The sequence below is a fragment of the Staurois parvus genome, unplaced genomic scaffold, assembly GCF_062004578.1.
Source record: "Staurois parvus isolate SC_StPar_1 unplaced genomic scaffold, SC_StPar_1.0 ptg000885l, whole genome shotgun sequence".
Taxonomy (NCBI): domain Eukaryota; kingdom Metazoa; phylum Chordata; class Amphibia; order Anura; family Ranidae; genus Staurois; species Staurois parvus.
The window spans coordinates 1608922-1635740 of NW_028318681.1; the positions used below are offsets into that span (position 1 = coordinate 1608922).

Below are 26819 nucleotides of genomic sequence, written 5' to 3' on the forward strand. Positions count from 1 at the left end.
TGGTCAATATCAAAAGTTCATCTCAATACTTTGTTATATATCCTTTGTTGGCAATGACAGAGGTCAAACATTTCCTGTAAGTCTTCACAAGGTTGGCACACACTGTTGCTGGTATGTTGGCCCATTCCTCCATGCAGATCTCCTCTAGAGCAGTGATGTTTTGGGGCTGTCGCTGGGCAACACGGACTTTCAACTCCCTCCAAAGGTTTTCTATGGGGTTGAGATCTGGAGACTGGCTAGGCCACTCCAGGACCTTGAAATGCTTCTTACGAAGCCACTCCTTCGTTGCCCGGGCGGTATGTTTGGGATCATTGTCATGTTGGAAGACCCAGCCACGTTTCATCTTCAATGCCCTTGCTGATGGAAGGAGGTTTGCACTCAAAATCTCATGATACATGGCCCCATTCATTCTGTCCTGTACATGGATCAGTTGTCCTGGTCCCTTTGCGGAGAAACAGCCCCAAAGCATGATGTTGCCACCCCCATGCTTCACAGTAGGTATGGTGTTCTTTGGATGCAACTCAGCATTCTCTCTCCTCCAAACACGACGAGTTGTGTTTCTACCAAACAGTTCTATTTTGGTTTCATCTGACCATATGACATTCTCCCAATCCTCTTCTGGATCATCCAAATGCTCTCTAGCAAACTTCAGACGGGCTCGGACATGTACTGGCTTAAGCAGGGGGACAAATCTGGCACTGCAGAATCTGAGTCCCTGGCGGCGTAGTGTGTTACTGATGGTAGCCTTTGTTACGTTGGTCCCAGCTCTCTGCAGGTCATTCACTAGGTCCCCCCATGTGGTCCTGGGATTTTTGCTCACCGTACTTGTGATCATTTTGACCCCACGGGGTGAGATCTTGCGTGGAGCCCCAGATCGAGGGAGATTATCAGTGGTCTTGTATGTCTTCCATTTTCTAATTATTGCTCCCACAGTTGATTTGTTCACACGAAGCTGCTTGCCTATTGCAGATTCAGTCTTCCCAGCCTGGTGCAGGTCTACAATTTTGACTCTAGTGTCCTTCGACAGCTCTTTGGCCTTCACCATAGTGGAGTTTGGAGTGTGACTGTTTGAGGTTGTGGACAGGTGTCTTTTATACTGATAACAAGTTCAAACAGGTGCCATTGATATAGGTAATGAGTGCAGGACAGAGGAGCCTCTTAAAGAAGAAGGTACAGGTCTGTGAGAGCCAGAAATCTTGCTTGTTTGTAGGTGACCAAATACTTATTTTCCACCATAATTTGCAAATAAATTCTTTCCAAATCAGCCAATGTGATTGTCTGGATTTTTTTTCTCATTTTGTCTCTCATAGTTGAGGTCTACCTATGATGCCAATTACAGGCCTCTCTCATCTTTTTAAGTGTAAGAACTTGCACAATTGGTGGCTGACTAAATACTTTTTTGCCCCACTGTATATATTGTACATTGACATCAGTCCCCAACCCTCAAGGGGTGTACAATCTAGGGTCCCTAACTTACATTTATACATACACATACTAGGGCCAATTTAGACAGGATCCAAGTAACCTACCAGCATGTCTTTGGTATGTAGTAGGAAACCGGAAATACCCAGGAAACTCACGCAGGCACAGGGAGAACATGCAGACTCCAGGTAGGTGGTGCCATGGTTGGGTTTTGAACCATCGACCCTAGTACTGCCAGGCAGAAGTTCTAACTATAAATGGTTAACCCCATCATGAGGCACTATTGATTAATTAAGGAGGTGGCTCTAAAACAGATCAACTTGCTTTGTAACAATTAAAATCTATCTAAAGGCTAAAATAAATTTTGTAGCAATTGTACTACAACTTATTTTATAATATACTTTATGTCCTGTCCTTCTATCTTATGTATTTTTATTTTTTATTGCTATCTTATCAGTATATCTATCATATTTTATTATGGACATACCTACTTACCTGCATGCTTACTTACAAAACTCTGTACACTTACCTTTGGTGTGAACCTTACCTTTGGTTTCACTTATCTTATCCTCCTTTATGTAATACCTCTATCTTATCTTATCTATCTATTTTTTATTATTATTTTTAAGTGTCTTATCAGTATATCTATCTTATTTAATTAACATATACAAACATACATACTTACCTACAAAACCTTGCACACTCACCTTAGGGATGAACGGCGGTGTCATTTTAAGTTGTTTGAGGTCATCCCGGTTGATGTCCCTAAAGAAAGGATGACCTCTAATATCTCCATTCATCTCCAGACATTGCTGAGATGTTTCAATCAGAAGCTGAAATGGTAGGGAAAAAAAAGGTATAAACATACTGTTTAATACAACATATATGACAGCAAACAACTATTAGGAATTACACTGACCCCTTACAGTACATTTTCCCTCACCTACTGTCCCTGTGGTGTCCTTACAAGCATTAGGGTTTGTTTTCACTGGGACAGGAAGACAGACAGCAATAGGAGCATTGACAGAAGTTTTAATGCTTTTATATTCTATTAAAAAATGTGTAGTACACTGGCATTTTTGGACCTCAAGAAATGAGATTGGCCATCAGTACATCAGGACTGATCAATTGTCAGATATATATACCATAGTTTGTGGACTCTATAATATACTTTCCTATAGACTAAATAATATACACCAATTTGGGTTATTTTCACCAAAGAAATGTAGCAGAATACACTTTGACCTAAATTTATGAAGAAAGATTATTTATTTGCAAAATGTTATAACAGAAACAAAGAAAATGTGTTTTTTTCAAAAGTTCCATTTTTTTTTGTTTATTTGACCAAAAAACTCAAGTCCGGACACTTTTACCCCTTTCTGTCCAGGCCAATTTTCAGCTTTCAGCGCTATCACACTTTGAATAACAATTGCGCGGTCATGCAACACTGTACCCATATGATTTTTTTTAGACAGATAAAGCTTTATTTTGGTGGTATTTCTTCACCACTGGGATTTTTTCTTTTTTTTGCTATGTAAATGAAAAAGTCCAAAAATTTAGAAAAAAAGTGTTTTTCTTATAAAATTTTGCAAATAAATAATATTTCATCATAAATCTTGGCCAAAGTGTATTCCGTTATCTTTTTAGTAAAAAAAAATAACCCAAATTAGTTTATAAGCAAAAATTATAATTTTTAAACATTTTTATTTACATTTTTATTTTATTTTTTTATATTATTATTTATGGATTTTTTACATGGTGACACTGTACTACTTGTGGGGGGTGATGAAGATTTTTTTTTTTTTTACAATGATTGCTTTTACACCCATAAAGGCTCTAAAAGCAATCATTTCTCCTTCTCTCTGGCTGCATTCTTGCTTACTACTTACTACTACATTCTTGCTTACTACTCTGCATGTGATCACTGATTGGCCAATCAGTGATCACATGATCAGGACCTAGCAGAGAGGTCCCATATGACAATCGGTGTTCCACTGTGTCCACAGGACACAACGGGCACCGGATCGCGGTGCTGCGCGCTCCAAGGGAGCGCGCACAAGCAGGGGGCGGGGAGGCCACCCTACCCTGCACTGCCACCATCCAGCCGTTTATATACAATGGCCAGACGGGAGGTGGTTAAGTACCACCAAAAGAAAGCTCTAATTGTATGAATAAAAATTATAAAAATTTTCATATGGGTACAGTGTTGCATGCCCATGAAAATTGGCCTAGCCAGGAAGGGGGTAAAAGTGCCCAGTATTGAAGTGGTTAAATTAAATTATTATACAGGATTTATATTATTATACAGGATTTATATTATTATACAGGATTTATATAGCGCCAACAGTTTGCTTTACAATATAACGGGAGACAATACAGCAACAATATAGTTCAATACAAGAGGGTTAGGAGGACCCTGCTCCTCTGAGCTTACAATTTAAATTAAATATATAAATATGTCAGAACAAAAAAGAATGCTATTGATTTTTTTTTGGGGGGGGGGCACATTTATTGGTGGTTAGTTGGGTTTAAGGGTTATTTTTTTTCTTTTTCTTTGCATTTTCTCAGGACTTACAAGGGACAATTTATATTTGAGTAGAGGAGAGACAAACATTTCCAGTTTGATTTGATGCGGACGGTTCTCTATGTTCTTACGTAGGCCTTTAGTCTGGGTAGTCCCGTCCCCCCTATCATTTTTTTTTAACACATACACGTACCTGTAAGAGCTAAAACATTTTCTGTTTTCCAATCTTTATTTATGTATTTTTTGAAGTTATAATAAAAGTCGTGTTATAGGGTCTGGTGGGTTCTGTGCAGAGACAAGCGCACATCTCTCAGCATCATTTTTCAGTTTTTATCTATAAGTAATATTACTCTATCCAAGATTTGCAGCCACTACAATATCCCTATTCAAATCATCCACCTTAAAGCCTTATCTATAAATCTTTGTTTCAGCACCCCAAACTGTTTTTGAAATTCAGTGATCTTTGTACAATTGCATCTAATGCACATTTCAGCGCAGCTGTTTTGGACTATTTCAAACTGTAATATGGCCACTAGATGGCGCTTTGATTTTTGGTATTTGTCATGTAATTATGTCAAAGGACTATTAGATGATGGTTTGGCTACAGCCATCTAGTGCTTATATTTACATGATATTTACACTATATACTGTATATCTACACTGCTCACAAAAATTAAAGGAACACTTTGAAAACACGTTAGATCTCAATGGGGAAAATCTCATGCTGGATATCTATACTGATATGGACTGGGTAATGTGTTAGGAACATAAGGATGCCCCATCGTTTGATGGAAATGAAAACCTACAAAGGACTGAATTCAAAGGCCCCCCCGAAAAATAAAAGTGAAAAAATTATGCGGCAGGCTACTCCATTTTGCTGAAATTTCATTGCACCAACTCAAAATGGTACTTAGTAGTTTGTATGGCCCCCACGTGCTTGTATGCATGCCTGACAACGTCGGGGCATGCTCCTAATGAGACGTTGGATGGTGTCCTGAGGTATTTCCTCCCAGATCTGGACCAGGGCATCACTGAGCTCCTGGACAGTCTGAGGTGCAACCTGGTGTTGTCAGATGGACCAAAACATAATATAGAGGTGTTCTATTGGATTTAGGTCAGACGAGCATGGGGGCCATTCAATGGTATCAATGCCTTCATCCTCCAGGAACTGCCTGCATACTCTCGCCACATGAGGCCGGGCATTGTCATGCACCAGGAGGAACCCAGAACCCACTGCACCAGCGTAGGGTGTGACAATGGGTCCAAGGATTTCATCCCGTTACCTAATGGTAGTCAGGGTGCCATTGTCTAGCCTGTAGAGATCTGTGCGTCCCTGCATGGATATGCCTCCCCAGACCATCAGTGACCCACCACCAAAACAGTCATGCTGAACGATGTTACAGGCAGCATAACATTCTCCACGGCTTCTTCAGACCCTTTCACGTCTGTCACATGTGCTCAGGGTGAACCTGCTCTCATCTGTGAAAAGCACAGGGCGCCAGTGGTGGACCTGCCAATTCTGGTGTTCAATGGCAAATGCCAATCGAGCTCTATGGTGCCAGGCAGTGAGTACAGGGCCCACTAGAGGACATCAGGCCACCCTCTTAAAGTCTGTTTCTGATTGTTTGGTGAGAGACATTCACATCAGTGGCCTGCTGGAGGTCATTTTGTAGGGCTCTGGCAGTGCTCATCCTGTTCCTCCTTGCACAAAGGAGAAGATACTAGTCCTGCTGATGGGTTAAGGTCCTTCTATGGCCCTGTCCAGATCTCATAGAGTAACTGCCTGTCTCCTGGAATCTCCTCCATGCTCTTGAGATTGTGCTGGGAGACACAGCAAACCTTCTGGCAATGGCATATATTGATGTGCCATCCTGGAAGAGTTGAACTACCTGTGCAACCTCTGTAGGGCCCAGGTATCGCCTCATGCTACCAGTAGTGACACTGATCCTAGCCAAATTCAAAATTAGTGAAAAACAATCAGAAAAGATGAGTAGGGAAAAAAATGTCAGTGGCCTCCAAAACCATTCCTGTTTTGGGGGTTGTCTCATTGTTTCCCATCTAGTGCACCTTTTGTTAATTTCATTAACACCAAAGCAGCTGAAACTGATTAACAACCCCCTCTGCTACTTAACTGACCAGCTCAATATCCCAGGAATTTAATTGACTTAATGCTATACTCTGATTAAAAAGTGTTCCTTTAATTTTTTTGAGTAGTGTGTATATATATATACACACTGATTTTTTATTTTATGTTTTGCTTTCCTCCATATGTGACTAACAGAGCGGGCTTCCTGTATCAATTATGGTTTGGAATGATTATGTCTTTTTAGTATGTCCCTATTTGACCACTGGGGGATGTTTGTCATCAAACATTCTATTCCCATATGCTTTGTTCTTTTATGCTTGTGTTTTGCAGTATACGCTATGGGGTGGGGTCTAGTATTCCTTACTGACCAATTCTTTCTATCTGCCTAATAACATTCTTAAGGAGCAATGTGAGAGCAGCGTCCAGAGTCCTTGAGGAAGTCCTATTGGGACAAAACGCATACAACCAAACTTCCGGATACTGATGTCTTCACACATGCCGCGGACACTCTGTACACTTGGAAGTGCATTGTACATGGTTTTATATACAGCTTTAAGAATAAAGAAAGCCTTGGGTAATCTGCACTATTGGAATTGTTGGTTACCAAATGCGGCATGTGAATATGGATGAGATGGTTGCTGTCCATTTGTTAATCCTGTATGGGGACTGAACCATACTTACCATGCTTACACTTGTACTGATCTCTAGGCTTCAAGGTCCAACTTTCATGTAAGCATTGATTAAAACGTGGTGGTGGCGTTCCATTTTGATTCTTATGGAAGTCTCACTTATGTTGTGGAAATTTGATTGAAGTATAATTGGCACAGTTGCATGTCTGGATTTCCTTTTTTAATACCATGGTGGAGAATTCTTTCTGGTCATGGAGGAGTCTTCATTCCATCACTGCACTTTTTACACATTTTATTTTTAAGGACTTTTTTTTTATCAGTGCTTCAGTTTTCTTGTGTATGAAAGCAGTGTTAAACTCAAAAGACCAGATCACCAGATGAAAACAGAAGAGAAAACCCTAAAAAAAAAAAACGAATGCAGCCACCACATCTGATGATTGATAAGCTGCAATATATTACATTTTTGGTTTTGGGTTCAATACTGCTTTAAGTTTAGAAGTGTGGAAGACTTTACTGCCTCTCTGAAAAAAGTATTGCTCTGTGGTGTATTGCTTTTCAGAGGCAGTGAGGAGGCGATATGTCATGTGAGTACACATTGGCACATTAGCAATGTTTTGAATTGCGATACAGCAATTATAATGTGGCATGCCAAGTTTTACAGCCTGCACCAATTATAAAACATTCCCACGTAAGTGAATATTACCACTCTGCAACTGCAGGCCAAGTGCCTTGCGGTTCCGCAATTCAAAATCACCATTTGGCTTTGAAAAAAAAAGCCAAAAGAAAACAAGAATCACGTGACCATATTAGCTTCTACATTTCTGCAAACCTCCTTTGTCTGCCCTCTGTACACTAATCCACTATGGATCACTTTTCAGGAGGGGCGGTATACACTGCTGCTATTGTGAAAGGAGCTTTTGAGTATTAGGCCACGTTCACATGGACACTGATGTGGTGAACAGGCCATTTGTTAATGTGCCTCTATAACCGGCAGGTGCCACATGCAGGCAGCCCATTCAAGTCTTTACAGACACAGCAGCTGCATGATCACAACTGCTTGTTTTAGCCCTGGTTCACACTGATGCAGTGCGGAATTCGCAGCGTTTTCAGTGCGAATTCCGCACCGCATCAGAATCGCACCCTGTTCATGCGAACCGCTGCAGGTGTGTAAAGTTAACAACACCCTGAAAGCTGTCCGCAAAAAGTGGTGCAATGTACAGAATCGGATCGCATAGGTGTGAATACCCATGCGATCTGATTCTAGTGCGGACCAAAAAAGGGTCCTGCACGTTTTTGGTGCGGGTGCGGTGTGAATAGAGCCATATAAAATGTATGTCTCCTGTTGCACCGCATACAAATTGCATGTGATTTGTACAGGAATGCGTTGCAGTTCCTTTGCGAATCACTTGGATTTATCACACTGCACTGATGTGAACCCAGGCTAAAAGTGACAGGCATTAGGATGCAGGTGAGCAGGTAGGCAGACTGTGCGCATTCAGGGCTGTGCACCTGTACGTCTATTACATTAGGAAGAGCGGCTGTGTCCATGCAGCTGCTGCATCCAATAGACATGAATGGGCTGCCTGCATGCAGCACCTGCCTGTTAGGGTGGATACAAATAATTTGCCCCTGTGAGCAAGGCCTTAGCCTGGATTCACACTTCTGCAGTGTGGAACATTGCATGTGATTCGCACAGGAACCACACCGCATTCCTGTACAAATCGTATGCAAATTTTGAGCGGTCCAGTTTGAGTCATACATTTTGTATGGCTCAAACCACACCGCATCCGCATCAAAAATGTGCCGGACCCTTTTTTTTGTCCACACTAGAATCAGATCACATTGGGTATTCACACCCATGTGATCTGATTCTGCACATCTGATTTCAGGGTGCTATTAACATACACACCTGCAGCAGTTCGCAAAATTCAAACCTACCACACCTGGATATGGTGCAGAACACACTCATTTACATCAATATCAATTTATAACACAAAAGACAGATGAAGTGCATGCTTGCACTCACAGAGATTCTTTATAAATAGAGAAAACAAATATTAAATAGAAAATGTTTGTAACACTAAGCCTGGGATCACACTGATGCGGTGCTTAATTTGCACCGGCCTCTGTGCGATTTCCGCACCACATCATAATTGCACCCTGTTCACACAAACCATTGTGGGTGTGTATTGTAACCTTTTTCCCATCTGGGCCATGTCGATAGCCGGGTGGACAAAAGCGCTGCCAATGCGGGGGGGATGTTTCTAAACGTCCCCCCAAATCCATTGCCTGTGCACGCTCCCTGGGAGCACGTGGCAGCACGATCCGGTGCCCACTGTGTCCAGAGAACACAGATCGCTGTACCGGACCTCTGTGTGAGGTCCCGATCATGTGATCACTGATTGGCCAATCAGTGATCACACGAATAGTGTAAACAAGATGTCACTTTTGACATCATTGCTTACTACATGTGAAATCTATGAATGATCACAGAGGTCACATGGTACATGGCTATTCACAACAGCCTTGTGCCATGTGACAAGCTGTGACCAATCACAGCTCGCACAGTATTTCTCAATGGCTGCAAGAATGCAGCCAGAGAGAAGGAGAAATTATTGCTTTTACAGCCTTTATGGGTGTAAAAGCAATCAGTGTAAAAAAAGAAAAAAAAATCTTCATCACCCCCCACAAGTAGTACATTGTCACTTCAAGGGATTTATTAGGTTTTAAATGTTTTTTTTTTTATTTCTTTACTAAATATGAAAAAAACTAAAGACAGTAGATGATAAGACAGTATATACATATATTTTAGACATTATTTTAGTTGTATGTTAAATAATGCTGTGTTGTATGTTATCTGTATGGCAATAAAAAAGAATAGTAGAACTCTATCTTAATGGATTTTTGGTGGTCAATATTGGCTAAAAGCTCTATATATATGTTCTAATATGTGTCCTTTATGTCTATCACTGGAAATGGGCAAAGAGAAATCCACAGACACTCATTCTTGAAATTCTAGCTTCCTGGTTCTTTCTGGGTCCCTGACACAGAACAAATGAGAAATCAGTGGGACTTTATTAAAGCCAGTGGAGGAACATGACTGGACACTAGATCAGTAATAACTAAGTCTATATTCCTTTAACATGTCCCCAGTTTTCCCAATTACCAATAAATAGGTGTCCATTATATTCCATATCACAATTTTAGTTTTACAGATAAATTGGAGATATATCAAACAGTTTTCCTCCCAAGTATCCCCAATCTGTCTCCCTCTCCTCCTCCCTCCTTTCAGTAGTAATGGCGGCCATGTTTCCATCTGTCACTGAGAGCCTCCAGGCTGTACACACTGAGAATTAGCAGAAAATGGACAAATATTTTTAATAAATCCTATCCAAAAACATCATCATTGCATTTCGGGTAGAAGGTAAACATAATACACAATTCTTGTCTACCTAACATGTCAACCTGACTGCACCTAGTGGCCTCTAAATGGCAATCATTAGATTGTGAGCTCCTAGTGTGACGTGTACAGGACTTACCAGTTCCTGATATATCCACTTTTGTTTGGGTTGATGGATGTCCTTGTTGGTTTAGGGTCCTGATGTCTTCTTTTCCTCCTCTTATCATGGGTCTCCTCCTCGCCAATCTTCTTTTTCTTCACCTTACCTGAGTCCAGATGATGAGTCTTCCTGGTCCTCTTCTTGCCTTCCATATTTTTTCTTCCAATAGATGAACTTCGCACAGCACAGCGCCACACACCTCCCTCTCTAGCTGTCACTGCAGAGTGAACCAGTCCAGAGTGACAGTTGGCGGCATACTCCAGCTGCTGGTGCTGTTGGTGGGCTTTAAAAACACAATTCAACTGCTTATTTTTACTGCCTTATCGGCTGCCAATGTAAACAATGCCTAAAGCTGGTCACATTTTTACAGTCTGATTGAACAGTTTAATTTTGATTTACCAGTAACCATGTCATTTTTGTGTCCATCTGATTAGATAACAAGTAAATGGATTACATGCATATGCCATTACTTACATTAGTTTTTGAAAATTTAGATTGTAATGAGGATGTACAATCTGATTTTATTATGTTTGGCCAGCTTTGGTCTGTCTGATCATTAATGCTCCAGATGATCTATAATGAAAACCAAATGATTTTCCCTGTCAGTGACCCAGAACAAGCATGCTTCCAGTAAAGTTAGACTGCGTAAGGCTGACCATACATTATACGATTTTCTTGTATGATTTTTCTTTGTATTTACCAAAACCATAATATAAGGTCAAACCTGAACACTTTCAATTTGTATGCAATCAGGCACTCCCTTGCACTACATACTTGAAGATAAATCTAAAGAAAATTGTATAATGTATGGCCAGCATAAGTCATTTAAATGCTTTGAAGCTACTGCATCAGCTTGACAGCCCAGCAGCTATGATTTTCAGAAGGGGAGACCAGCAAGTGGAAGCCTCCATATGTCATTACAGGTTCCCTTTAATACATTTCCCACTACCAGGGCAGATCTTGTGTGTTAGAGATGTGACAGTGGTGAAAATGGTAAGAAATTAGAGGTCTCTATTGATTTTCACACAGGAAAAATTGTTTTGTATATATTCATTCTCTTTTTTTTAAATAGCTTTAACTACCTGGGTGTGTGACATTTTTACTGTAACTTTTTGTCCTTTATTTCTTTTATATTTCTTCCATTATTTATTATTGATGTTCTTTTAGAGAAATCGTGGTTTTCTTTTAGAGAGACTTGACATCAACAATGACTATAGTAAGTTAGTGCTGGATAATGAGTCATGGAAAATATTATGTATCTCTTTAAGTAAGTCGTTTCTGAGTGGACTATGGAGGCAGGCATTGTTCAGCTTCTATGAAAATGATAGCTGTCTGCTTATTGGGTCAGTTCATGGACATTTCTTTTATAGACCTGGAGGTATGCAGAGCATGAAAGTCCCTCATCTGCATTTTCTGGATTGGTGACTCTAAGGGGTCTGAGGGTCTGTTTTTCCCACAGTTGTCATGAATAATCTTTGCATTTTTCCTAATGTGTTTATTATCTATGGTCATCAGCTCTATTTAGTGGCCATAATGCAGCATTTTCCTGATTACTAGATGGATCTTCCAATAATAGGAAATAACCTTATTAGGCAAGTTACAGGGATTATTTGCGATGGCTGTGGGATAATAAGTGAACATGATAGTAAAGGACCCGAATTTCTTAAAAAAAAAAAAATGTTTAAACTTACAAATATATATTTCAATCAAAGATTTTCTTTTGAAAGTATATTAAAGTAGAGGCTTATATTTCAGTGGGGACATTAAACAGAAGCACCCAAATCACCAAATCAGTTTGTTTTGTTGACTTGGGAGCCTTATATATTTTGTTTCTCTTGTAGAAAATTGTCTTCTGTTCCAACATTATCATACTATTTATCATCTTAGATGGATGCTTTTGGCCCTTATCTGTGCAGACATCTATCATAAAGAGCAATTGGTGGGTGTTTGGCAGTTACATCCTTTTTACATCCTTTTTTTATTGTATTGACTGACATTAATGCAACCTCCCTTATGTACCTATCACTTAGGCGGCCCCAGTGACTGTGTGATGAGCCACAGGTAGCTGGGACCCTAAGGGGACACAAGTGGGGAAGTGATGGTCATGTGGTTTGTTTTTATGCTACGGCTGATGTTTCAACTATTGATTCACTCTAGTGTGAGTATTGCATACTTACATGGATATATTGATTCAGATGCAACATGTATCTATATATTGATAGTGTATGTATTCAATAATTGCAATTTCAGTTCCATAGATTAGACTATCCTTTACGCATAAATTCCCCTGAAGAAGGAGCATTATGACTCTGAAACGCTTGGGGTCTTGCATAACAAATTGTACATTTCTATTTTTATCTATGTACCATAATTGGTGGGTCGAAATAATTTTGTCCAGTCCATTTTTGGCATTTTGCATGGAATGTGTCAGATTTGGCTTTTTGTTCCTCTACTTTTTTGTCTCATACCAATACAAACAAAAGAAATAAACATGAGAATGCCTAAACATTTATAACTGCAACAATTTTCTGGGGCGAAGTGGTGCATTGTCTGACAGAAATGTAGGGGTGCTAGTATTTTTGGCCATGACTGTATTTTAAAAGTATTGTTTTATTTATTGTGCAACTACAAAACGTTGTACTTTTTTACATATTTGAGTATTTCTGCCTATAAAAATCCCAAACAATTGGGGGAAAGTTTCCATAGTCAACTTCTCAATGAAAGTAAATTTACATCTGGAATATGGTATACAGTACCTCTGGATGAGCTGACTCTGGTGATAGGCACTGATCAACTCACTTTTATGCAGGTACAATGTTCATTTTTTCTTTATTAAAGTGGTTTTGTCTGCACTCTCCAGTGCGCTCTGCTTCTGTCGTATATAATTGGCCATTGGAGATATATATACAGATCTTGACTGGATCCAATGTAGCCCGATACATTTGTAAGATTAGAGATACAGTATATATAAATATAGCCGGTAACTGACAGGCTCCAAACTGTCACATAGACCTATCAATCCAGAAAAGTCGTTGCATTCCAAAATGTCTCAATCAATATGTTTAATTCATTTCAGGTTTAACAGTTGCACAAGCGTTTCAAGTGTCCCCACTCTTCACCAGGTGCAGGTAAGCTCAACCATTGTTGTGCAGTTGTTACCTGGAATAAATTCAACATATAGAGCAAGAGGTTTGACTTCCCTGAATTGATGTGTGTGTGTATTATACCACCACCACCCGCCTGAACCATAGATACAAGGCAGGATGGATTCATGCTTTCATGTTTTTTACGCCAAATTCTAACCCTACCATTTGAATGTCTCAGCAACCAGTCTGCCCATACTCCTCTGACATCATCAAGGTATTTTCGCTCACACAACTGCCGCTTACTAGATATTTTCACTTTTTCAGACCATTCTCTGTAAATCCTAGAGATTGTTGTGCCTGAAAATCCCAGTATGTCAGCAGTTTCTGAAATACTCAGACCAGCCCATCTGGCACCAACAACCATGCCATGTTCAAGTCACTTAAATCCCTTTTCTACTCCATTCTGATGCTCGGTTTGAACTTCAGCAAGTCGTCTTGACCATGTCTAGATGCCTAAATGTATTGAGTTGCTGCCATGTGATTGGCTGATTAGCAATTTGTGTTACCAAGCAATTGAACAGGTTTACCTAATAAAGTGGCTGTTGAGTGTATAATTAGGCTTAAATAACTAAATGAATCACCTGACAAGAGCTATAGAAGATATATATCTTTATTATTTTCTAAAAAAAAAAAAACCCTAAACATGATAGAATATGAGACCCTAGAATAAAAATCACTATTAAAGCAGTGGTTTTTTTTTAAGAAACATTTTCCTGTTTTCACACTTAAAATGGAGCTAACCTTACTGTTCCTTCAATGGTCTTGTCTCTCAATGGCATGTCCTCCTAGGTGACTGTCACATACCTGGTCGAGGCCAAGCTGACGAGAGGGCTTTCCCTTACACCTCCTGTCCTGTTTCACCTGGAGTTGATGACAGGTGATAACAGGGCATGGAGGGGCATGGGTGCCTTGCTGGAGATCCTGGCTGGAAGAGATGCCGGACAGCAGGCAGACTGGTGAACTTACAGATACAGAAGGCGCTGTAGCAGGTGCAGAAGAGCAGGCAGTAGTCAAGCTGGTGAGCAGGTGGATGCAGGATCTCAGGTGGGCAGAAGTCGGTAGTAGCCAGGTAGCCGAGGTACAGAATCGAGAACCAGAGCGTACTCCGAGCCAGGCCAGGGAAAGTAAAGTTTAGCAGAGAAGGTATGGGAACAGCTGGCAGGAGGCAGAGTCAGGTCACAAGCCGGAGTCAACAGAGTATCAGGAACAAGCGGAGTCAAACAGATCGGGCCAAACACAGGAGTGAGCACAGAATCAGGTCACAGGCAGTAGGAGCTGACGACCACTCAGCAATCCTCTGGTTTCTACAGCAGCTTTAAATAGGCAAGTGGGTGCCAAACACCCATGCTTACTCATGCTCATGTGCGTGAGTGTAATGACCATGCTAATGTGCTTACGCATGTGCATGAGTTGGGCACGTCCAGTTCTTGTTTTTGAGAGTTGTATTATACACATGCGCATATCTTCACACACGACCATATGATTCCCCTGGCAGTGTTAGTTATCAGCCATCTTCGTTGGCTGGTGCAGGATGAAGTCATTTCTGCACATGCTCAGAAGGCCATCATCCCAGCACACAGTGACCATACGCATGTGCAGCTCAGTTTACATAGCCAGAGAAGACAGCGGGCAGGCAGGTAGCTGTATTTTACTGCAAAAACACTGCATGTCTCTTTAGCAATAAAAAGCCTGCCTGCTCACTGATTATGGCAATGGAAGCTTAGTTCCGCTTTCAGAAAGTTGCATATACTCATTCTCTGGGCTGGGTGGTCATTAAATTATACCGAAGGGATCTCACGTTAGCACCATCCGGTGCAGTAATTCTAAATAAAGGCTTGTTCATAACATGTCTGTTGAGTTGCATTTTACTGTACACCTCCACACATGTATGATGGCATGAAGTAAAATGCAGCTAAATAAACATGGTGTGAACAAGCCCTAAATGACAAAAATAAAAATCTGGCCTTCTTCATCACTGAAAGTCTGCTAGTTACATTCCTTTTTTAATTTTTCTTCTTTTTTTGCCAGACCTGTTTAAAAAAAAAATCCTGACTCCTCCTCCCCTTATAGCCAACCAGTCAAGCTCTCTTTTTTGCAAGATGTTTTTAAAAGTAAAATCCAGCAGCCTCCTCCTCCCCTTATAGCCTGCCAAGCACGCTCCTTTCTCTTTTTTGCAAGATGCTTAAAGAAAAAAAGAAAATCTGGCCTCCTCCTCCTTTTATAGCCGGCCAATCACACTCCTTAAAATGCAGCTAAATGAACATGGTGTGAACAAACCCTAAATGACAAAAATAAAAATCTGGCCTTCCCCATCACTGAAAGTCTGGTAATCTTTTTCTTTTTTTTTTTTGCCAGATCTGTTTTAGAAAAAAAAAATCAGGCCTTCTCCTTCCCTTATAGCCATCCAATCAATCTCTTTTTTGCAAGATGCTTAAAAAAAAAAACAATTCGGTCTCCTCCCCTTATAGCCAGCCAATCACGCTTCTTTCTCTTTTTTGCAAGATGCTTAAAAAAAATAAAATTGCGGCCTCCTCCTCCCCTTATAGCCAACCAATCATGCTCCTTTCTGTTTTTTTGCAAGATGCTTAAAAAAAAAATGAGGCCTCCTCCTCCCCTTATAGCCGGCCAATCACACTCCTTTCTCTTCTTTGCAAGGCACTTAAAATGCCATGGCAGATTTTAGGGAAAGGTGAACTAACCCTCTAAAGCAGTGGTTCTTAACCTGGGTTCGATCGAACCCCAGGGGTTCGGTGAGTCAGTCTCGCGGGTTCAGCGGAGGTGAAGACCCACACCCGACTCATATGATTCGTGCAGTAAATATTCATTATTATGTTTTTGTTTTTGTGTGAAAAACATGTTTTAATGGTTTTGTTCTTTGTTCTTAACGGTTTTGTTCATTTTGTGCACCTATGTATAAATATATACCTATGTTTTGAATTTTAAAAATCATATTTTATTTTTCCAATTAAGAAGGGTTCGGTGAATGCGCATATGAAACTGGTGGGGTTCAGTACCTCCAACAAGGTTAAGAACCACTGCTCTAAAGTCTAAGTTCCTTTTGCACCATGTTACACTTGTATTTCCCCGCACTGTGCTTAGTAGCAAACCTAGCCCCAGCATAGCTGGTAAAAGGGAGGGAGTTCTCCCTTACCTGTTAAAGCGGTTGTAAATTCTGTTGTTTTTTTTTTTTTTTAATTAAAATAACAAAAAAACATGTCATTCTTTCCTTCTCTGTGTAATGGTATTGCACAGAGTGGACCCAATCTTCCTCTTCTGGTGTCCCCCACTGGCAATCTTGGTTCCTCCTCCACCAGATTTCCAGGCTCCATGCCTGATCCCGGTTATCCTGGGACGAGCATGGCAGATGCCACCGTGTAGATGGTAGGGAGATCTGTGAATGTCCATTTGCTGATCTCCCCTTCCCGTTAATGACTCAGAAGGGACATATAAGAGATACTTCTGAGTGGTGGTGTCCCTTTTCCCAGCCAGTATTATTATTATTATTATTATACAGTATTTATAAAGCGCCAATAGTTCGCTCAGCGCTGTACATTACAAAGGGGGACAGAACATGTGACAGAACAATACCAATACAATGTGATACACGAGGGGTTCGAGGGCCCTGCTCTTTCGAGCTTAGTATGGGAACTGCACTCTATTAGTTTCATTTCAGAGCAGGTGAGACATCAAGAGTCAGTCACCAAAAATGCATCACATGAGGGACTTTATGTCCCCTATGTGATGGGGAAAAACAGACTTAGAAAAAATTGTGTAAAAAATTAAAGTTATACCCAAGCACTTCTGCTGGATTTCTTCCACATGCCCCAAGAATGCCTTTTAACCCCATGCACCCTCATTATTTTTTCCAGACTTTTTGTGCCCATCTGAAACTCAGGACCAGAATGGTTGATGCTGCTGGGTAGAGGGGAGGTAGATCAGTGAATAGGTCATGTCCTGGGGTTCAGGCTCGAAGACCAGTAGCTATAGCAGTAGAGAGGTTCCCACAGACCAGCAGGATAAGTACACTGGCAGGTCATCCTAATGGATGATGCAGGCTTACCCGAGGTGCAGGGTCTAAGTACCAACCCGTCTCCACCAGAGCTCCTGATGGTGGAGATAGTATTTAAGATAACAGTCTCTCGATGTGTGTGATATCCTCAAATCAATGTGAATTTGTGCTCCTAAAATTAGTCCACCTTCATGAAGGCATTCTTTATATCCATGTGTTCCTCAAAAAGAAAATTCTACATAGTGCATTACCCCACAAAACATTAGGGAATATAATAACCACCCGGTGCTAATAAAGTGTCACGCCACTCAGTGTCCACTTCTAAGCGGCTGTATTAAACACCCTTACCCTATCAAAGCTTGTAAACGACTTTCTATCTCATAATAATCCACAAAAACTGGTGCTCCATGCCGTCCTTTTCTCCCATCGGTATTACCTCCGACAAAAAACATATAATAGTGCAATATTCTTTGGGATACCAAAAAGTGCTCCCCTTATATTTCACAGCATTAGTGTAATGTAAATCCACTCCCCGTCACCTTACACACCATGCACCTTACCGGACTAAACACTTCCACAAGTATAAATGGCTCTCCTCATCTGATAATCCCTGCCCTGTTCAATCTCCATATGGCATCACGACATGGGTCAAAAAACAAGATCCTTATAGTGTAGTAAGTCTTAGAAAAAGGGTCTAGTTTATTAAAGTTATGCTTACAATTAAAACAGTAGTAAAACGCATTATCTTCCATTGTGGGGAACATGAATCCTCAGAAAAAACGTCAATCAGTGAATAAACCTCAATCAAGATGGCCACTCCGCAACTTCCGGTCTATGTCTATGTCCGATGTCAAGTCCTTGATGTGTTTCGTCACTTCCGACTTCTTCACAAAGGGTGCGTACGTCAGACCGGCGGCCACTTATATACTCTCACTCCTCCCCTTAACACAGACCGATAGCGCCATCTTGAAATAGGGCATTAGCCCACTGATAAAATAAATGAAAACCACCAACTCAAATGGGCCAGTATATAAATGCTAGTATGTATAATGCTCTATATACATATCATGGGGACATAACTGGCATAACACTCTATACCCGCACATATACACCCGCACACATATACACCCGGGCATAGGATAACAATAGCAGCAATGCATAATATTATACCTAACACCATCTAGTGGTATAAATTGTATATGCACTATCCATCCACTATTCAAATAAATATTGGATAAATAGATAAATAATAATAAATACACAATTTTAAAAAAATCTCCTGACTATCTCATGAATAAATATGAATAAATTAATTAATTGTTATTAATATACAATATCCATAACACTATATGCAAATGAATCCTATAAATAATCCCCATAGCATATAATACCTCGTAAATCTATCTATTAGTGGACAAATAAATGGGAATATTTTACCCCTATATAAAACTATACAATTTTGGTTAAAAATGAATGAGTTTAAAAATAGAAATAAGGCACCTAGACACAGTTATAATAAAACCCAATTACCATGTATTAAAATACCAAACGTTCATCTAAAATACCTCTAATCCAGTGGAAAGGCAACTACTCCTAATCCCCTAAATATCTATTCTAAAATAGACTAGAAACTAATAGAACCCGTCATGCAAACGGTATCTCTGTACTGAGCTTAAAGCCCGTCTAGAATATAAATAGTAATTACCATTACACTCCACCAGTATGCTAATATCCCAGAGCTGGGTATGGGAGATGGGACGTGGACAACTAGAAAATTTAGACTTAAATCCCTATTTAATATAATATATAGTAAAACTATTTATGTGTCTGAAATAAAACAATTAAGGTCCAGATCAACATCCAGACCTTTAGGTTTCAAAGTGTCCAGTTGGAAAATCCAAAACATTTCATTTCTAGAGATTTCTATAATTTTGTTACTTCCTCTCCAGTGTCCCTCCACTTCATCTATTCCACAAAATCGTTATTGTGTTGGATCACATTTGTGGACGTCTCTAAAATGCCTGGACAAATGATGGTCCTTCTTCCCCTTCTTTATATTAGAGACATGTTCTCTGAGTCTTTTACACAGTGACCTAGTCGTTCTGCCTACATATTGAAGTTTACATGAAGTTTCCAATAAATAGGTCACATAAGGGGTAGTGCATGTTATGAACTAATCAATCTTAAATTCTTTTGTCGTGACCTGTGACATAAAGCTCTCTATTTTCCTAGTTTTCATCCCTGTTGTTTTACAAATATTACACTTTTTACATGGGAAAAACCCTTTGAGATCAAACATCTTAATTGGATTTTTCCTTGGAGGGGAAATTATATTTTTAACCAGCTTGGTCCGTAGATTCGATGCCTTTCTATATATAAACCCAGGTTTATTTGGTAACTGTCACGTACCTGGTTGGGGAGCCTGACGTGGAGAGGATGGCGTCCTCTTACTACTCCCTCTCGGGGCCCTTGATAGTGGGGACAGAGGGCACCGAGCCAGGAGTGGCACGAGTGCCTGGTGGGTCTTGAGATGACTGTAGGCAGGTGATGACTCGGACGATCCGAGTGCAGGCCAGGTGCGGGTGCAGGAGTGTAAGTGCAGCAGCAGGTAGGTATGGCGGCAACAAGGATACAGGCCAGGTGCGGATGCAGAAACGTAGGTGCAGCAGGTAAGTATGGCAGCAACCAGGATACAGGCCAGGTGCGGATGCAGGGATGTAGTTTCAACAGCAGGTATGGCGGCAATCAGGATACAGGCCAGGTGCGGATGTAGGAACGTAGGTGCAGCAGCAGGTAAGTATGGCGGCAACCAGGATACAGGCCAGGTGCGGATGCAGGAACGTAGTTTCAGCAGCAGGTAGGTATGGCGGTAACCAGGATATAGGCCAGATACGGATACAGGAACGTAGGTGCAGCAGCGTCAGACAAGCCAAGTCAGGATCAATCGGACAGATCAGGTACAAGGGAGCAGGTAAGCGGATAGTCAGGGATAAGCTGGGTCGGTGCAAGCGGAGTTCTTTCTTTGTCAGGGTCAGATCAGATATAGGCAACAGAATCAGGTTATGGAGTACAGGATATTGTAGACCAGAAGGCATAGGCTAAAGTGTGTTGGTGATTTAAATAGCCCGCCTTGCAATGATGTGCACGCCAGTACGCATGTGTGTAACCGCATGCTCCCATGTGCATTGCCACAGCTGACAGGGATCCGGCACAGGCGCATAGATGTGCATCGGCGAGGGTACAATCCCTGACAGCTCCCCCCCCCCAAGGGCAGCCTCTGGATGCCAACTGGGCCATTTTCTCTGGATGCCTGCGTCTGATTGCCAAGATTAAGTCTTTAGCGTGGATGTTGGATTCCGATTCCCATGAATTGTCTTCAGGTCCATATCCTTTCCATTTAATTAAATATTGGAGCTGGTTCCTCCTCTTTCTACAGTCGATAATTGTCTCTACCTCATATTCCTCTTCACCATTGACGATCACTGGCTCAGGTGGCCCCAATCCCCGGCCAGGAAAAGGTTTTGAGCAGTGATACGTGGAATACCGGGTGAATCCTTAGTGATTCCGGTAATGTAAGCTCGTATGCTACGTCATTAATCTTTCTTTTTACTGGGAAGGGTCCCACGAACTTGGCACCTAGCTTCTTTGAGGGATAAGTCAATTTTAAATTGGCTGTTGACAACCATACTTCCTCACCAGGTTCCAGGACCAGGTCCCCCTTTTTTTTCCTGTCAAAGAATCTTTTGTTGTCCAGTTGAGCTTTTGTGATTGTCTCCTGTAGCACCTTGTTGTTTTGCTGAAGGAATTCAAAAGTGTTTTGGACCGCTGGAATTGATGATTCAGGCACTATTTTGTATAGAAACACAGGATAAAATCCATAATTAGAGAAAAAGGGGGACTGTTTCGTGGCCGAGTGTTTTGAATTGTTATATACAAACTCGGCCAAGGATAAAACTGATACCCAGTCATCTTGGGAAAATGACGTAAAACAGTGAATGTATTGTACCAAGGTCTGGTTGGTTCTTTCCGTTTGCCCGTTGGTCTGAGGGTGATAAGTGGAAGAGAAAGAGTCCCATTTTCAGCTTCTCACAGAGTGCTTTCCAGAATTTTGAAGTGAATTGTACCTCTCGATCCGAGACAATGTTCCCTGGAACACCATGGAGCCTCACCACCTCTCTTATGAAGATTTGGGCAGTCTCAGCTGCAGAATGTACTCCCTTCATGGCAATAAAATGGGCCATTTATGAAAAACGATCCCTACGACAAAAATGGGCGAACATCCCTCTGATGGTGGCAGTTCTACAATGAAATCCATTGAGATAATTTCCCAAGGTCGAACAGGGACTGGTAGGGGCCTCAATCCCCAGGTCTTGCTTCTGTTGCCCTTGTTACATATACATGTGGGGCAGGAATTTACATAAGCTTTGCAGTCCTTCTCCCAATCAGGCCACCAGAACAGGCGCTGCACTAGGTCTAAAGTCTTGTGGACCCCAAAATGTCCTGCCAGGGGATGGTCATGACATAGCCCCAAAATGACCAATCGGATACTTTCTGGTGCAAAGATCTTGTCTACTGACCAGAGTAAACCTTCTCTAATGGATAGAGTTACTCCTGGTGGGGAAGGAGCCCCTAAAGATGCCTGCTGAATTTGTAAAAAAAGGTCTGTTTGTAAAAGACAGAAGTTGCCTGCTGAGAGCACCGTATCAGGGGTAGGAGGATCCTTAGGATCATTGGACATCCTAGACAGAACATTGGGCTTGATATTCTTAGAGCCTGGTCTGTAGGTAATGTGAAATATAAACCTGGCGAAACAAAAGTGCCCACCTGGCTTGTCGGGGTTTTAGACGTCTCGCAGTCTTCAGGTACTCCAGATTCTTGTGATCGGTATAGATCAAAATGGGGTGTGCTGCTCCCTCTAAAAGGTACCTCCATTCCTCCAAAGCTGGCTCGATGGCAAGTAATTCTCGATCCCCTACATCATAGTTTCTCTCCGCAGGGGATAGCTTACGGGAAAAAAAAGACAACTGGATGAAGTAAGAGTTGCAGGCCTTGCCGCTGTGATAGGACAGCCCCAACAACATTCTCCGAGGCATCTACCTCTACCACAAAGGGTAGTGCTGGATCTGGATGGTTTAGTATGGGTGCTGAAGTAAATAGTCCTTTTAATGAGTCAAAAGCGCTTTGAGCTTCTGGTGTCCAACAGAATCAGACCCCTTGTTTGGTCAGTTGGTTGATAGGAGCAATGATAGATGAGAATCCTTTGATAAATCTCCTATAAAAGTTTGCGAAACCTATGAAACGTTGTATTCCTCTTTTTTCAGATGGTGCAGGCCATTCCAGGATGGCAGAGACTTTTTGGGGGTCCATCCTAAAGCCTTCAGAGGATATAATTAATCCTAGGAATTGAATGCTCTGGCGTTCAAACTCGCATTTTTCAGGCTTTGCATATAGTCTGTGTAGTCTGAGGCGACCGAGGACCTTCTGCACAAGTCCTCGGTGAAGTTCAATAGATGTGGAAAAAATCAGAATGTCATCCAGGTAGACTATCACAAAATTATCTAAGAAGTCTCTGAAAATGTCATTTACCAGGTGCTGAAAGGTTGCAGGGGCATTACATAGTTCAAAGGGCATGACTAGGTACTCGAACTGCCCAAATCTGGTACAGAAGGCTGTCTTCCACTCATCTCCCTCCCGGATTCATACGAGATTGTATGCCCCTCTTAAGTCCAACTTGGTAAATACGGTTGCGGACCTGAGTCTTTGGATTAGTTCTGGGACTAATGGCAAGGGATAGCTGTTTTTAACCGTAATATTGTTCAACTTGCTGTAGTCTACACGTGGACGGAGGGAATGATCTTTTTTTTCTACAAAGAAGATACCTGCTCTTGCTGGGGAGGTGGAGGGGCGGATGAACCCCTTGTTTAGATTATCATCAATGTAGTCTTTCAGTGCCTCCAACTCACGCTCTGACAGTGGGAAGATCCGACCGAAGGGAATCTCAGCCCCGGGTAGCAGTTAAATTGGGCAGTCATAGGGTCTGTGGGGTGGAAGGGTGTCTGCACCACGTTTACTAAAAACATCCAGGAAGTCATGGTAGGCTGCAGGAACGATTTGGCATACCTCAGCATCAATGTCCATACACAGTAGGGGCACAGGTTGAGCAGGAAGTTGAGGTAAGCAATGCTTGTGGCAGTAGGCCAATTTAAAGTCCACTTCACCAGATACCCAATTCGCGCTGGGGTTGTGGGCTTGTAACCATGTGATTCCCAAGATAACTGGAAACAGTGGTGCTGCAATAACATCCAGGCATAGTAGTTCCTTGTGACTAGATGGAGGTATTACAATGGGTAGCGGAATGGTCTCCTGAGTGACTGCCCCAGATTTAATGTTGGATCTGTCAGCCAAGTATACTGTCAACTAAAAAATTTTTTTCCTGCGCCTAGTGAAACACCCTACTATAGGTTCTATCCTGCTGCTGTGCAATGTGATCAACACAAATTGTAAAAAATATATAAGTGAACAGCGCAAACATAGACCTCTACATCAAATCAATATACAAAGTGCAAACATATATAAAAAATTAAATAAATAGTGAAGTCCATCAAAATTAATAAACATAAAATTCAAAAATCATTTGTGCAAACAGAAATTTTCAAATTCTTCTTCTATTATAAAGAAACTTCCACCTTCCACCCGTGAAAACCAACATCAAATGCACTCACCAGATTAAGGTGAATGAAACGCCTTTTAGGAATTTATGGGATCCTAAACCCTCTTTGGTATCCACTCTATAGGAATCCTCACCTCCAGCATAGACTCCACCATCAACTCCACCATCCAACCAGGGAGAAAAAAACTCAGATAGTGTAATATTGCAAAACACCATTCATAAGTGAAATCAAGGATTAAGGCCACTCACATTATAATCGCTTTAAAAAGGCATATTTATTAAGACCAGCTTCTTTCCAGATGAACAGTAGATGTAAGGCAACCTCTCACAGAATCTCACATCACAGCTCCAGGTTACAGCAGCAGCTCCACAGAGACCACACATATACAGATCCCAAAAGATGGCCGCTGGAACGCACCGCTCAGCGTGCGCTCCACTCACCGGAAGTGACGTCAGACGTACGGGGTAGTGACCGGAAATTGACGCATTTCCGGTCACTACCCCGTACGTCTGACGTCACTTCCGGTGAGTGGAGCGCACGCTGAGCGGTGCGTTCCAGCGGCCATCTTTTGGGATCTGTATATGTGTGGTCTCTGTGGAGCTTCTGCTGTAACCTGGAGCTGTGATGTGAGATTCTGTGAGAGGTTGCCTTACATCTACTGTTCATCTGGAAAGAAGCTGGTCTTAATAAATATGCCTTTTTAAAGCGATTATAATGTGAGTGGCCTTAATCCTTGATTTCACTTATGAATGGTGTTTTGCAATATTACACTATCTGAGTTTTTTTCTCCCTGGTTGGATGGTGGAGTTGATGGTGGAGTCTATGCTGGAGGTGAGGATTCCTATAGAGTGGATACCAAAGAGGGTTTAGGATCCCATAAATTCCTAAAAGGCGTTTCATTCACCTTAATCTGGTGAGTGCATTTGATGTTGGTTTTCACGGGTGGAAGGTGGAAGTTTCTTTATAATAGAAGAAGAATTTGAAAATTTCTGTTTGCACAAACTATTTTTGAATTTTATGTTTATTAATTTTGATGGACTTCACTATTTATTTAATTTTTTATATATGTTTGCACTTTGTATATTGATTTGATGTAGAGGTCTATGTTTGCGCTGTTCACTTATATATTTTTTACAAGTATACTGTCAGTCTCTGCGTTTTGGCTTTTAAGGGTATCTGATGTTGCAGGGCGAAAGTTGAGTCGATAAAGCAGCTGCAGACCCCGGAATCAATGATAGCGGACACTGGCAGGGGTCTTTCTGGAAGCTGGAATGAGACAGAAATGGCATTGTGAGCAGGGTTGATGGTTGCAGGTGGTAGTTTAGCAGGCAGGATAGTCAGAGACTTACATAGCTTTGCGGGACAATTTCATACATAATGGCTGGGTTCTCCGTAATAGAGGCACGGCGTTGGCGTTCTTCCGGAGTAAGTGAGGTTCGTAGCAACCCTATTTGCATTGGTTCGGATTCTTCAACACTGGGTGTGGTAGGACTAGGTGGTACCATGTTTGCTGGAGATGGTGCCCTGGGTAGCATCCACATAGGGCGGACTTGGTTGGCAGACCTTTCCAGTCTTCGTTCCCTAAGCCGGCGGTCAATCTGGATAGCAAGATTAATGAGCTCTTCCAGTGTGTTTGGTACCCCTACACAGGCTAGCTCATCTTTAAGGGGTTCAGCAAGGCCTAAACAGAACTGATAGCGTAGGGCAGCATCGTTCCAAGTGGTATCGGAGCTCCAGCGCCTAAACTCCGTCACATAGTCCTCAGCTGCCCTGCTAATGGGAATGGAGAGCTGCTTCTGCTGATGCAGATTGCTGGGGATCGTCATAGAGCTGAGCCATAGCCTCGAAGAAGCGATTTAAGGAAACTAACTTGACGTCTTCCTTTTCCAGCAGATTGTGAGCCCATGCTTGTGGTTCTCCCTGGAGGAGTGATATCACGAACCCCACCTTGGTTGCCTCTAATGAAAAGGTGCGAGGTTGTAATGCAAAATACAGTTCACATGCGTTGCGTAATGCCCTGAATTTGTTGCGATCACCAGAAAACCTTTCGGGTGTGGGGACCCTTGGCTCCGGGGGCAGCAGCATCACTGCAGGGTTCATCATAGCTCCCGAAGCGACAGTTGGAACAGATGTCGCTGTGGCGCTGGCAGAAAGTGCGGCTACAGATAGGGTTTGAAAACGATTTTCAAATCGGTTATATCCCTCTTGCATGCCCTTGACGGCTTGTGTCAGTGCCGCAATGTGCTGACAGATTTCTTCTAGAGGAGAGGCCCTTCTCTAAGGCTCCGACATGGCCTTCTGGTACTGTTACGTACCTGGTTGGGGAGCCTGATGTGGAGAGGAGGGCATCCTCTTACTACGCCCGCTCGGAGCCCCTGATAGTGGGGACAGAGGGCACTGAGCCAGGAGTGGTTTGAGTGCCTGGTGGGTCTTGAGATGACTGTAGGCAGGTGATGACCCAGGAGCAGGCCAGGGGACGATCCCTGACAGTAACAATAGGCCCAAAATGTTATCCCTTTTTAATATAGGCCAGTACTTACACATAATCCCTTCCATCTCCATACTGGCAACTGAAGTTGGAAATAAAAGCAAATTCCATCTTCTTTTCTTCTTTTTTAGGTCTCATTTCTTTTAGTGTTTTTATCTTTCTGTTTCCCATGTATTCTTTACTGATTTCAAATCTGTTTTTCCAATCTACCTGGATCATACCCTTTTTGCACAAACCTTTGTTTAATCAGTTCAGATTGATCAATATAATCCGTAACCCTCGAA

General features: G+C 41.7%; 1 long non-coding RNA gene across 3 annotated transcripts in view; it reads left to right on the plus strand.

Moving 5' to 3' along the window:
* LOC149442481 (uncharacterized) overlaps positions 1–26819 on the plus strand; it is an 876277-nt gene that overhangs the window by 5048 nt on the left and 844410 nt on the right. The window contains exon 2 of one of the 3 annotated variants that reach the window (XR_016307168.1): positions 13298–13349. The exons of the other annotated variants lie outside the window; for them this stretch is intronic. This is a non-coding gene — a long non-coding RNA (uncharacterized LOC149442481). The remainder of the gene's footprint in view (positions 1–13297; positions 13350–26819) is intronic. 3 annotated transcript variants of the gene reach the window in all.